The 13,136-nt window shown below is 40.8% G+C and overlaps 1 pseudogene; it reads right to left on the bottom strand.

The window, feature by feature from the left end:
* Positions 1–337: 337 nt before the first annotated feature.
* LOC129036247 (small ribosomal subunit protein uS15-like) lies at positions 338–820 on the bottom strand (annotated as a pseudogene).
* Between the last annotated feature and the right edge of the window lie 12,316 nt (positions 821–13,136).

The raw sequence follows: 13,136 nt of genomic DNA, 5'->3' as shown, positions 1-13,136 counted from the left end.
AAGCTCCTAGTCTCAAGCTATCATCCCGTCTGAGCCTTCTGCCTGAGCCTCCCAAGTAGCTGCGATTACAGGCACGAGCCAGCATCCTTAGCCCTTTTTCATTCTTGAACTTAGTAACTTGTGTTTTTTCTAATTTTTTATACCAATAATTTATTAAATTGCCTTTTCAATGAAGTGATTTTCTCTAGTGTATATTTGTTTGCTATGGTATTAATGTCTGTTCCTATCTTTTTTTTCTTCTAATGTCCTTAGATTCTGTTTATTTTCCAATTTAAATCATTGATTATCAGCCATTGTTCTTTTCTCAGAAGCATTTTATTTATTAATTTGTTTTTAGTTAAACAATCATTTTACTGCTTGAGTACATAGACAAATTTATGTGAGCAGGGCAGAGGCTGTCTGTTGATGATTCATATTTCCAATTGGGAGGAAGGATTCGCTTAGTCTTATAATATCTAGCCAAATGGTGAATCCGGCTCTCTGTCAGAATCAGACATACTTTAGCATCCTTATCCTTTCTGTTTTGTTCGAGATGCTTTCAAATAGCAACTGCTTTCTTAATTAAATGGCACAGATCATCAGGGAGATCAAGAGCAAGTCCCTTGGACTTAAGAATTCTTAAGATTTCATTGCCTGTCAGAAAGCGTACTTGTGCAACACATGTGCGTCTCTCAGGATCACACTGATCTGTGAGGGAGTCAGGGCCTTTTTGGCCAGTTTGTAAATCTGCTCCTTCATGTCATCAGATATCAACTTCAGCTGAGTGGGGATGCTGCGGCAATAGGGCAGAGCCCCTCCAGGGAGCATGCACGTGACCCATGATGGCCGTGGTCAGGCAGCGAAAGGCAAAGTATTTTAAGTGCATAAATTTACTTCTAAGCACAGCTTTAGCCGTATCACATGCTTTTGTATGTACTATTATTTAGTGTTATTTAGTAAGTTTTTTTCCAATTTCCAATATGATATCTACTTTATTCCATGAGTTATTTAGAAATGTAATTCTCAGTTTCCAAGCCCATGGGAAATTTTGAAATTAATATTTAGCTTAATTAGAGTGTGGTCAGAGAATCCCTCTGTATTATTTCATTCCTTTGAAATTTATTGATTTGTTTTATATGCCAACATATAGTAAATTTTTGAACTTAAAAATAATTCTGTAATTATTGGGTGCAATGTTCTATAGGTGTCAGTTCAAGAGTGTTAATTGTGTTGTTTAAATATTTATACCGTATCTGATTCTTTGGCATGTGTCCTGTTTATTTGTTATTGAGGGTTATGTGTTAAAATTTTCAAGTATCATTGTGGATTTGTCTACTTCTTCATTTAATTCTATCAGTTTTTAATATACATTTAAGGCTATGTTATTAGGTGCATTCAGTTTAGGTTTGTTGCATTTTTCTGGTGAATCGTACCTTTTTTTCATTATGAAATATGTCTCATTTCTAGTAATGCTTCTCACATTACAGTCTACTTTATGTGTTATTAATATAGCTACCTGTTTTGTTTAGAGTTTGAATAGTAACTATTTTTGTTTTCTTTTACTTTGAATATTCCTACATATTTATATTTCATATAAATGGTTATTTTATAAGCAATATATGGTTAGGTTTTTAAATTTTCTATCCAGTATGACCATCTATTTCTTTTTTTGGAGCATTTTATTTGGAACCTTTTTTATTTAATATAGTTACTTATATGTTTGGTTTTATATCTACCACCTCGCTATTTACTTTCTATTTGTTCCATGTATTCTGTTTTTCTTTCTCTCTCTGTTACTGCTTTTATAAAAAAATTATTGAGTATTTTTATTATTCAATATTTCCCTGTATCAGTTTGTTATGAGATATATATATTTGACAATTATCGGCGGATTTTTGTCACATGCTCTGTGACTTACCAGAGTTTAATAAAATTAGTATTTTATTCCTTCTAGATAATGAAAATACCTTAGAATACTTCAACTCTATTTGCTTCTCTCCCTACTTATGTGCTAATGATGTCATTTTTTAATTTTACATATATTAATCCTACAATACATTATTATTGTTTTAGACAGTTAACATTTACTCTTTTGTTACTATTTATTCCTTCCTGCGTTTCCAAGCTTACACTGGGGTCATTTTTCTCTGTCTAAAAAATACCCTTTAGTATTTCCTTTAATACAGACTGTATGATGACAAATCCAGTCATTTGTATTTTCCCGTACATGTCTTTATTTTACCTTCATTTTAAAGAATTTTTAAATTGATCTTAAGTGTTCAGTTGAATGAGTCATGACAATTGTATTCACCCACGTAACACCACATAAATAAGGTATAGAACATTTCCATTTCCCCAGTGCTGGTTGCCAGTCAATTTTCTGTTTACCCACAATGCAACCATTTTCTGATTTCTGACATCATAGATTAGTTTTTCTTGTTCTTGGACTTCACGTACCTTGAATCCTATAAATGAAATATAATACATATAGTTTTGTGTAATGTTTTCAAAATCCATCCATGGTTTGCAGTTAACACTTACTTGTTAATTTCCTCTTTAAAAATTTTTTTGTTAAATTTTTTTGAGACAAGGTCTTGCTGCATCACCCAGACTGGAGTGCAATGGCATGAACACAGCTTGCTGCAGCCTCCACCTCCTGGGCTCAAGCAGTCCTCCCACCTCAGCCTGTCAAGTAGCTGGGACCATAAGTGCATTCCATCATGCCTGACCAACTTTTTTATTTTTTGTAGAGATGGGGTCTCGCCATGTTACCCATGCTGTTCTCAAACTCCTGGGCTCAAGCGATCATCCTGCCTCAGTTTACCAAAGTGCTGGGATTACTGCCATTCTTATAGCTATGTCATGTTCTAGTGCATGACTATAATACAATTTCTTTATCCAGTCTCTAGTTGATGCACATTTGAGCTGTTTCAATTATTATGATTAAGGCTGCCATGAACTTTCTTGCACAAGTCTTTTTGTGGATCTATGCCTTCGTTATCCTTGGAAAAATACTTAGAAGTAGAATTGTGTGGTCATAGGGAAAATGTATGTTTAAATTTATGGGAAATTACCAAACAGTTCTCTAAGATGATATAATTGTTTACACTCTCACCAGCAAAGATTGAGAGTTCCAGTTGCTCCATAGCTTTATAAACATCTGATATTATAACTTTATCCAATCTAGTGGGTGTATAATGGTACCCCATTGAAGATTTTTTTAAATCGAAGTTTTAATTTGCATTTTCCTAATGAATAATGATGTTGAGCACCCTTTCACATGCTTATTGGCCATTCTTATGTCTTTTTTGTTTGTTCAAATACTTTGTACATTTTAAATTGGATTTTTGTTGTTGTCGTTAATTGTTAGTGGTTCCTGATACATTCAGGACACAAGTCTTTTGTCACACAGATGCACTGCAAATATTATCTCACAATTCGTGGTATATCTGTCTATTCATTTTCTTAACAATATTTTTTCTTTTAAAGGCATAAACTTATATAAAATAAAACGCAAGGGCCCTAACTATTTAACTTTATGAATTGTGGCAATTAAATATACCCATGTAACCACCACCCAAAGCAAGATATAAAATAATTACATCACCCCTTATCCTCCTTTCAGCCAATGCCTCCCATCAAAGGAAACCAGTATCTGACATTTATCACTGAAGGTTAGGTTTTTTTGTTTGTTTGTTTGTTTGTTTTGTTTTGTTTGTTTTTTGAGACAGAGTTTCGCTATTGTTGCCCAGGCTAGAGTGCAATGGCACAATCTTGGCTCACCGCAACCTCTGCCTCCTGGGTTCAAGCAATTCCCTTGCCTCAGCCTCCCCAGTAGCTGGGATTATAGGCATGTGCCACCATACCTGGCTAATTTTGTATTTTTAGTAGAGATGGGGTTTCTTCGTGTTGGTTAGGCTGGTCTCAAACTTCCGACCTCAGGTGATCTGCCCACCTCGGCTTCCCAAAGTGCTGGGATTACAGGTGTGAGCCACCATGCCTGGCCCCATTTACATATTTACTACATGTTTCCAGTTAGATAAAGTTCAAATACAAATAAAACTAACCTCTGGGCTCTTTCAAACTCCTCACCTTGGGTAATCTGCCGGCCTCGGCCTTCCAAAGTGCTGGGATTACAGGCATGAGCCACTGTGCCCGGCCAAAGATATTCTTCTAAAAGTCTTAAAGTTTTCCATTTGCATTTAAGTGCATAATACATATGAAATTATTTTTTGTGTTTGGTATGAGGCAAGAATTCAGTTCCTCTTTTTCTGTATGGATTACCAATTGTCCCAGTCTCATTTATTTAAGAGTCTATCCTTTCCACATTTGTTGTCAATACCATTTCTATCATATATTAAGTTTCTGTACATGTGTGAGTTTTTTAGGCTCTTTATTCAGTTCTACTGGTCTTTTACCCTTACACCAATTCAATGGTGTCTTAATTACAACTTTAACATGAATCTTGACATCTGGTTAGACACATGCTTCTACTTTGTTCTTCCTTTTTTTTTTTTTTTTTTTGAGACAGAGTGTTGTTCTGTCACCCAGGCTGGAGTGCAGTGGCGCGATCGCAGCTCACTGCAACCTCCACCTCACAGATTCAAACAATTCTGCCTCAGCCTCCCGAGCAGCTGGGACTACAGGTTCCTGCCACCATGCCCAGCTACTTTTTGTATTTTTAGTAGAGATGGGGTTTCACCATATTAGTCAGGCTGATCTCAAACTCCTGACCTGTTGCGGGAAGTCAGGGACTCTGAACTGCCTAGTGGAGCTGTGAGAAGAGAGCCACTGTCCTCCAGACCCCAGAATGGTAGATTCACTTGTTACGGGAAGTCAGGGACCCCCGAAAGGAGGGGCCGGCTGAAGCCACAGCAGAAGAACATAAATTGTGAAGATTTCATGGACATTTATCACTTCCCCAATCAATACTCTTATAATTTCCTATGCCTGTCTTTACTTTAATCTCTTAATCCCGTCATCTTCGTAAACTGAGGATGTATGTCACCTCGGGACCCTGTGATGATTGCATTAACTGCACAAATTGTTGTAAAACATGTGTGTTTGAACAATATGAAATCTGGGCATCCTAAAAAAGAATAGGATAACAGTGATTTTCAGGGAACAAGGGAGATAATCATAAGGTCTGACTGCCTGTGGGGCCAGGCAGAACAGAGTCATATTTCTCTTCTTGCAGAAAGCAAATAGGAGAAACATCGCTGAATTCTTTTCCCAGCAAGGAATAACCCTGGGAAAGGAATGCATTCCCAGGGGGAGGTCTCTAAAATGGCCACTCTGGGAGTGTCTGTCTTATGCGGTTGAAGATAAGGGAGGAAATACACCCTGGTCTCCTGCAGTGCCCTCAGGCTTGCTAGGATTAGGAAATTCCAGCCTGGCAAATTCTAGTCAGACCAGTTGTCTGCTCTTGAACCCTGTTTCCTGTTAAGATGTTTATCAATGACAATGTGTACCCAGCGGGACATGGAACCTCATCAGTAATTCTAATTTCGCCCTGGCCTTGTGATCTTTTATTGCCTTTTGAAGCATGTGATCTCTGTGACCCACTCCCTATTCGTACACTCCCTCCCCTTCTAAAATCCCTAATAAAAACTTGCTGGTTTTGTGGCTCGGGGTTGCCATCACAGTCCTACCAATATGTGATGGCACCCCCGGATGCCCAGCTGTAAAATTTCTCTTTGTACTCTTTCTCTTTATTTCTCAGACCAGCCAACACTTACGGAAAATAGAAAAGAACCTACTTTGAAATATTGGGGGCTGGTTCTCCCAATACTGACCTTGTGATCCGCCTGCCTTGGCCTCCCAAAGTGCCGAGATTACAGGTGTGAGCCACCACACCCAGCCTCATATCTGTTTTCTTTTCTTTTTTTTTTTTGAGACAGAGAGTCTAGCTCTGTAGCCCAGGCTGGAGTGCGGTGGTGTGATCTCAGCTCACTTCAGCCTCCGCCTCCTGGGTTCAAGTGATTCTCCTGCCTCAGCCTCCCAAGTAGCTGGGATTACAGGCATGCACCACCACACTTGGCTAATTTTGTATTTTTAGTAGACACAGGGTTTCTCCACGTTGGTCAGGCTGGTCTCAAACTCCCAACCTCAGGTGATCTGCCCACTTTGGCCTCCCAAAGTGCTGGGATTACAGGCATGAGCCACCACGCCCAGCCCATCTTTCTTAAATAAGACACAAAAAGCAAAAGCAAAAAGGAAAAACTGGTGACCAAATTTAACTGTACTTGGGCCCAGTGGTGCATGTCTATAGTCCTAGCTCCTCCAGTGCCTGAGGTGGGAAGATCGCTTGAGCTCAGGAAGGTCAAGGCTGTGGTGAGCTGAGATCGCGCCACAGCACTCCAGACTGGGGAACAGAGGGAGACTCTATCTCAAAAAGAAAAAAAAATTAACTATATTAAAATTTAGGACTACCCCTCATACCAGAAGAGTAAAAAAGTGAAAAAGCAAGTCACAACTGGGAACTTAGAGAACTTACATAACTTATATAATTATACCTCAAACACATGGTGAATTCCTAAAAATCCACAAAGAAAAAAGACAACATACCCCAAAGAAAAGTGAGCAAAAGATAGATATGTCACAAAAGCAAGAAAGTGAATGGCCAAAAATATGAAAAAAAAAAGCCTCGGCTTTATTAGTAAGCAGGAAAATGGAAATTAAAAGCACAGATTCTAGTTTTCATTCTCACCCAGTTGGCAAAAGCTCATTGTCAACACCAAGTGTTGGTGAAGACATGGGACAATGGAAATGTTCACACTCCGCTGGTGGGAGTGTAAATTGGGAAGACAACCTGGCATTATCTAGCAAATTGTAGATGGGCACATCCCGTGACCAACCATTCCTCTCCTTGGTTTTTATTCTGGAGAAAGTCTTGCACATGGACTTCAGGAGGCATGTAAGGATGTTCCCAGCAGTGTTGTTTGTTACAGCAAAATTTGGAAACAGTCCAAAATCCATCAACAACAGACTGGATAAATAAACTGTCATGTATTATTAATATATATACACACAGACATGAACATGAATGAATTATATACACCAACATGAATAAATCGCAAACAGTTTTCATAAGAAGAGCAAGTCACATTATGGTTCCACGTATGTACGTTAAACACATACAAAGCTAAATATATTTTAAAATACACAATATATGATTCGATTATAAAAAAAAGCCAAGGAATAATAAATACAAAATTCAGCATAGCAGCCCTGTCTGTTGGGAATGTGATCAGAGACAGCATACCTGGAACCTCAGTGTTACTGGTAATGTCATGTTTCTTGAGTCAAGAGTGCAAGAGAAGGCTGGGCGCGGTGGCTCATGCCTGTAATCCCAGCACTTTGTGAGGCCGAGGAAGGTGGATCATTTGAGGTCAGGAGTTCCAGACCATCCTGCCCAACATGGCTAATCCCCGTCTCTACTAAAAATACAAAAATTAGGCGTGGTGGCACGCACCTGTAGTCCCACTATTCAGGAGGCTGAGGCATGAGAATCGCTTGAACCCGGGAGGCAGAGGTTGCAGTGAGCTGAGATTGTTCTACTGCACTCCAGCCTGGGTGACACAGCGAGACTCCATCTCAAAAAAAAAAAAGAAAAAAAAAAAAAAAGTGCAAGAGAACTTGTTTTATTATTAGTCTTTAAATTAGTCTTTAAATATGTTAATTGTATTTTTGTCGATATTATTTTTCACAATAGTATCTTAACAAAAACAAATCTTACAAGCTACAGGGGTTGTGGGGCAGGCAGTGGGAAGAGATGGGCATAGTTATTAGTCAATACAAGAAATGCAAGAATCTTCTAACTCATTCCTCTAGGTGATTAGTAACCTTCTGTTTCACTTTTTAATTTAAAATTTTAGTTATGTATTTTCCTTATGAAATATTTCATAAATACAGAAAGGTATAGAATATCGTAATCACCTATGTGTCCATAACCCAATTTAAGGTGTAAGGCTTGGCCAAGTGCAGTGGCTTATGCCTGAAATCCCCGCACTTTGGGAAACCTGAAATGGGAGGATCACTTGAGGTGAGGAGTTTGAGAACAGCCTGGGCAACATGGTGAAATCCAGTCACTACTAAAAATACAAAAATTAGCCAGTTTTGGTGGGCACTGTGCAACCCAGCTACTTCAGGGACTGAGAATGCTTGAGCCCAGGAGTTGGAGGTTGCAGTGAGCTATGATCACAGCCTGCACTCCAGCCTGAGCCATAAGATGGAGACTCTGTCCCAAAACAACAACAAAAAGGTCTAAGACTTTACAAAAATAGTGGAAGCCCTTTGTGTAACCCTCCCCCATTGTATTCTCCTTCCTGCATCCCCAGTAACCACATTTCTGAAATTTGTACCACTCCTTTCTATGCTGGTCTTCCTACTTTTACCGACATATGCATGTACCCTTAAAGGTTCGGATTGCATTGTTAGGCATGTTTGGCATTTTATATATGTGGAATTATGGCATCACTTGGTACCTATCCTTCTGCAACTCTTTTTCCCAATGTTATTTTTAAATTTTTATGTAGAGACAGGGTCTCACTTTGTCACCCAGGCTGGAGTGCAGTGGCATGCTTACAGCTCATTGCGGCCTGTAACTCCTAGGTGCAAACGATCCTCCTCCAGAGCAGCTAGGACTACAGGCACGTGCTACTATGTCCAGATAATGGCTGGATAATTTTTCTTTCCTTTACTTTCTTTTTTTTTTTTTTTTTTTTTTTTTTTTTGTAGAGACAGGGTCTTGTTGTGTTGCCTAGCCTGGTCTCAAACTCCTGGGCTCAAGTCATCCTCTTGCCTGGGCTTTCCAAAGAGCTGGAATTGTAGGTGTGAGCCACCACGCCTGGCCCCCAATATTTTTCTTAATGTTTGTCCGTGTTGATGTGGCAGGATTCTTTGTATCCAGTTTTAATTTATGTTTCCAATCCTCCAACATTTTACAAACTTTTTGTTATGGGAAATTTCAAACATATACACGAGTAAACAGAATCTCATAATAAGATTCTCATAATTCCTCCTGTTACTCATCACCCAGCTTTAATAGTTATCAACATGTGGTCAATTTTGTTTCATCTATTACCCCGCTCATTTCCCACCCTCTTGTATTATTTTGAAGTAAATCCCAGACATCATATAATTCTTACCTAAATATTTCAATATGTGTTTCTAAAAGCTTAGGGTTCTTTTTATAAAGATATAATCACTTATCACACCTACAAATAATTAACAGTTTCTTTTTTTGAGACAAAGTCTCGCTCTGTGGCCCAGGTTGGAGTACAGTATCCTGATCTCGGCTTACTGCAACTTCTGCCTCCTGGGTTCAAGAGATTCTCTTGCCTCAGCCTCCGGAGTAGCTGTGATTCCAGGCATCTGCCACCATGCCCAGCTAATTTTTTGTATTTTTAGTAGAGACCGGGTTTTGCCATGTTGGCCAGGCTGGTCTCAAACTCCTGACCTCAAGTGATCCGCCCGCCTCAGCCTCCCAAAGGGCTGGGATTACAGGTGTGAGCCACCGTGCCCAGCCAATTAACAGTTTCTCTTTTTTTTGAGATGGAGTCTCACCCTGTCGCCCAGGCTGGAGTACCATGGCACGATCTTGGCTCACTGCAACTGGGTTCAAACGATTCTCCTGGGTTCAAATGATTCTCCTGCCTCAGCCTCCTGAGTAGCTGGGATTACAGGCACCTGCCACCATGCCCAGCTATTTTTTGTATTTTTAGAAAAGACAGGGTTTCACCATGTTGGCCAGGCTGATCTTGAACTCCTGACCTCGTGATCTGCCCGCCTTGGCCTCCCAAAGTGCTGGGAATACAGGTGTGAGCCACCGCGTCCTGCCAACAGTTTCTTTTTCTTTTTTCTTTTTTTTTTTTTTTTTGAGACAGAGTCTTGCTCTGTCACCGAGGCTGGAGTGCAGTGGCAGAATCTCAGCTCACTGTAACCTCCACCTCCCAGGTTCAAGCAATTCTCTGCCTCAGCCTCCTGAGTAGCTGGGATTACAGGCAAGCACCACCACGCCCAGCTAATTTTTGTATTTTTAGTAGAGACAGGGTTTTACCATCTTGGCCAGGCTGGTCTTGAGCTCCTGACCTCGTGATCTACCCACCTCAGCCTCCCAAAGTGCTGGTATTACAGGCGTGAGCCACTGCACCCGGCCAACAGTTTCTTAATATCATCAAATATCCAGTGTTCAAATTCCCAAATTTCTTATGTGTCATTTTTCACATTCTGTTTGAATCAAGTCTTTATTTTTGTTTTGTTATTGTTGTGGGTTTTTTTGTTGTTGTTGTTGTGAGACAGAGTCTCGTTCTGTCACCCAGGCTAGAGTGCAGTGACACAATCTCAGCTCACTGCAACCTTTGCCTCCCTGCAACCTTCACCTCCTGGGTTTAAGTGATTCTTGTGTCTCAGCCTCCCAAGTAGCTGGGACTACAGGCACACACTACCATGCCCAGCTAATTTTTTTGTATTTTAGTAGAGATGGGTCTCTACTAAAGTCTAAAGTTCTGGTCTCGAACTCCTGACCTCAGCAATCTGCCCACCTCAGCCTCCCAAAGTGCTGGGATTACAGGCATGAGCCACTGTGCCTGGCCAAGTCTTTGTTTTTTTTTTTTATTTTTATTTTATTTTTAACTTGCTGATATGCTACCCCATGCTGAAGATCTCACTCTGAGTGAAGCGCAATTTTCTCACTCCATTGATGGGTTAAGAATATAGACTTCTTCAGGTGGTTGTAGGACCCAAGAGCATTTTCCACAAATGCCTGGTTTGTCCATCACTGATTTTTTTTTTAATTTTTTTGAGACGGAATTCCACTTCTGTCGCCTAGGCTAGAGTGCAATGGCGCAATCTTGGCTCACTGCAACCTCTGCCTCCTGGGTTCAAGCGATTCTCTTCCCTCAGCCTCCTGAGTAGCTGGGATTACAGACACCTGCCATCATGCCCAGCTAATTTTTGTATTTTTAGTAGAGACGGGCTTTCACCATGTTGGCCAGGCTGGTCTCAAACTCCTGACCTCAGGTGATCCTCCCGCCTCAGCCTCCCAAAATGCTGGGATTACAGGCGTGAGCCACTGCGCCCAGCCTCATCACTGATATTTATTAACTCTTTAATGTTGTTGGTTTTTTATGCTTCCTGTGGTCCTGGTGTAAAGAGCTCCTTTAAAGACTTTCTTCTTAACATCTCATTAGATGGTTATGCAATTACTCAGTATTTACCATATTGAGTAAAATAAATAATACTTGTTTACTAATAATTCATGCTAAGCAAATACTGATTTCCATAATCTTACCATCATTGCTCTTCCTTAAAAGTGAAGGGTGTGGGGTGAGATGAAAGAGTGAGGAAATAACCAAATGAGATAATGTCCGGGTAAGTAGACTGTGACCTGAATGGTACCGTACAGTGCTGACAGCTTCTTAGCCTAGTCTTACATTCAGGTTCTCATCCAACATTTAGGCTGCTGCAGCGTGGCATTAGACAATGCATGTCTAATGCATGCAGTCTTGCCAGTTGCTCTCAGTGTTTTTGGCACAGTAGTGTTTCAATGACAATTTCATTATTTTCCTTTTTTTTTTGAGACAGAGTCTCGCTCTGTCACCAGGCTGGAGTGCAGTGGCATGATCTTGGCTCACTGCAACCTCTGCCTCCTGGGTTCAAGCGATTCTCGTGCCTCAGCCTCCCGAGTAGCTGAGATTACAGGCACACACCACCACACCCAGTTAATTTTTTTTGTATTTTTAGTACAGATGGGGTTTCACCATGTTGGCCAGGATGGTCTTGATCTCTTGACCTCATGATCCGTCTGCCTTGGCCTCCCAAAGTGCTGGGATTACAGGCATGAGCCACCGCACCTGGCCTATTTTCCTCTTTTTTGTAAGAATAAAAATGAGTAGAATTGGAAAAAAAAATGAGGCTGCTGATGCTAGTGATTGGAAGCATTGCTCTCATAAGTGTGCTGAAAGAAGACAAAGACAAGCTCCTCAGAGGCACTGAGAGCAATGAATTTTTAGCCTCATCTGAACTCTTAGTCACGTGCCAGCTGACATATATTCAGTTGTTAAGAATAAAAGGAGGCTGGGTGCTGTGGCTCATGCCTGTAATCCCAGCACTTTGGGGGGCTGAGGCGGGTGGATCACTTGAGCCCAGGAGTTCAAGACCAGGCTGGGCAACATGGCAAAACCTCATCTCTACTGAAAATATAACAAATTAGCTGGACATGGTGGTGTGCACCTGTAGTCCCAGCTACCTGGGAGGCTGAGGTGGTAGGATGACCTGAGCCCAAGGAGGCTGAGGCTGCATGGAGCTGTGATGACACCACTGCACTCCAGCCTGGGCAACAGAGGCAAGAGCCTGTATCCAAAAAAGAAAAAGAAACAGTATCTACAAATTCTAAAAATACATTGTTCAATGCGGTGATTAAAATGTGAAATATAATTGGGCATTTCATAATATTTTTAGCTTTCTGGGAATGAACTGCCCTTAACACATTTAAGCCTATTGTTTGACTTTCATACATTTGTCTTTTCGGTATGTTTCAGAAACACATTATGTTCAGAAACATGGAAGGGCCCATATGTGAGTAAAGCTTCCTCTCTTATAGTTACCCACAGAATTACAACTCTGGAGATAGCGTGAGGAAACCAGCCTAGACCTATCACAAGGTTGTCATTCTCAGCCAGCCTGGAGAGAAGGGCAGAGAAGAAAGGGGGTGGGTATCTTGCCCAGGAGAACAAGCCACTTTTTCTCTGGCAGCCCAGGGCAGTCACTTCATGAGAGGCCAACCTGATGACGTGTGCCCCGTTCACATGATCAAAATATGCTGTCCAGCTGCTCCGTTTTCTCATGTGGTAGGCGCTACAGGTGTCATCTTTTGGTATTTGGGTGATGCAGGAGCCTGAACAGCCTCATTTGAAGTCTTGATGACATTCAGAATCTGGTAGTGACTTAAAGTGTCATTTAGTACAATACAAGACAGAGGACTCCTTCAGCAGTTAGGATTGGAAGCCCAACGGGGCTGTTTACCTCATGGCCTTGAGCATCTGCAGACAGGTTCGGAGGATGCGGTATGGGCATGCAGCCTTCACCATCTGCTCTGCCTTGAATTACAGGTATACCAAGAATGCTCATCACAACTACCTCCTCGGAAAAAGGAG

The sequence above is a fragment of the Pongo pygmaeus genome, chromosome 4 (genome assembly GCF_028885625.2).
Source record: "Pongo pygmaeus isolate AG05252 chromosome 4, NHGRI_mPonPyg2-v2.0_pri, whole genome shotgun sequence".
NCBI classification, from domain to species: Eukaryota; Metazoa; Chordata; class Mammalia; order Primates; family Hominidae; genus Pongo; species Pongo pygmaeus.
Note: the sequence above shows the minus strand (reverse complement) of the source record. Positions and strands in the feature narration are given on the sequence as shown.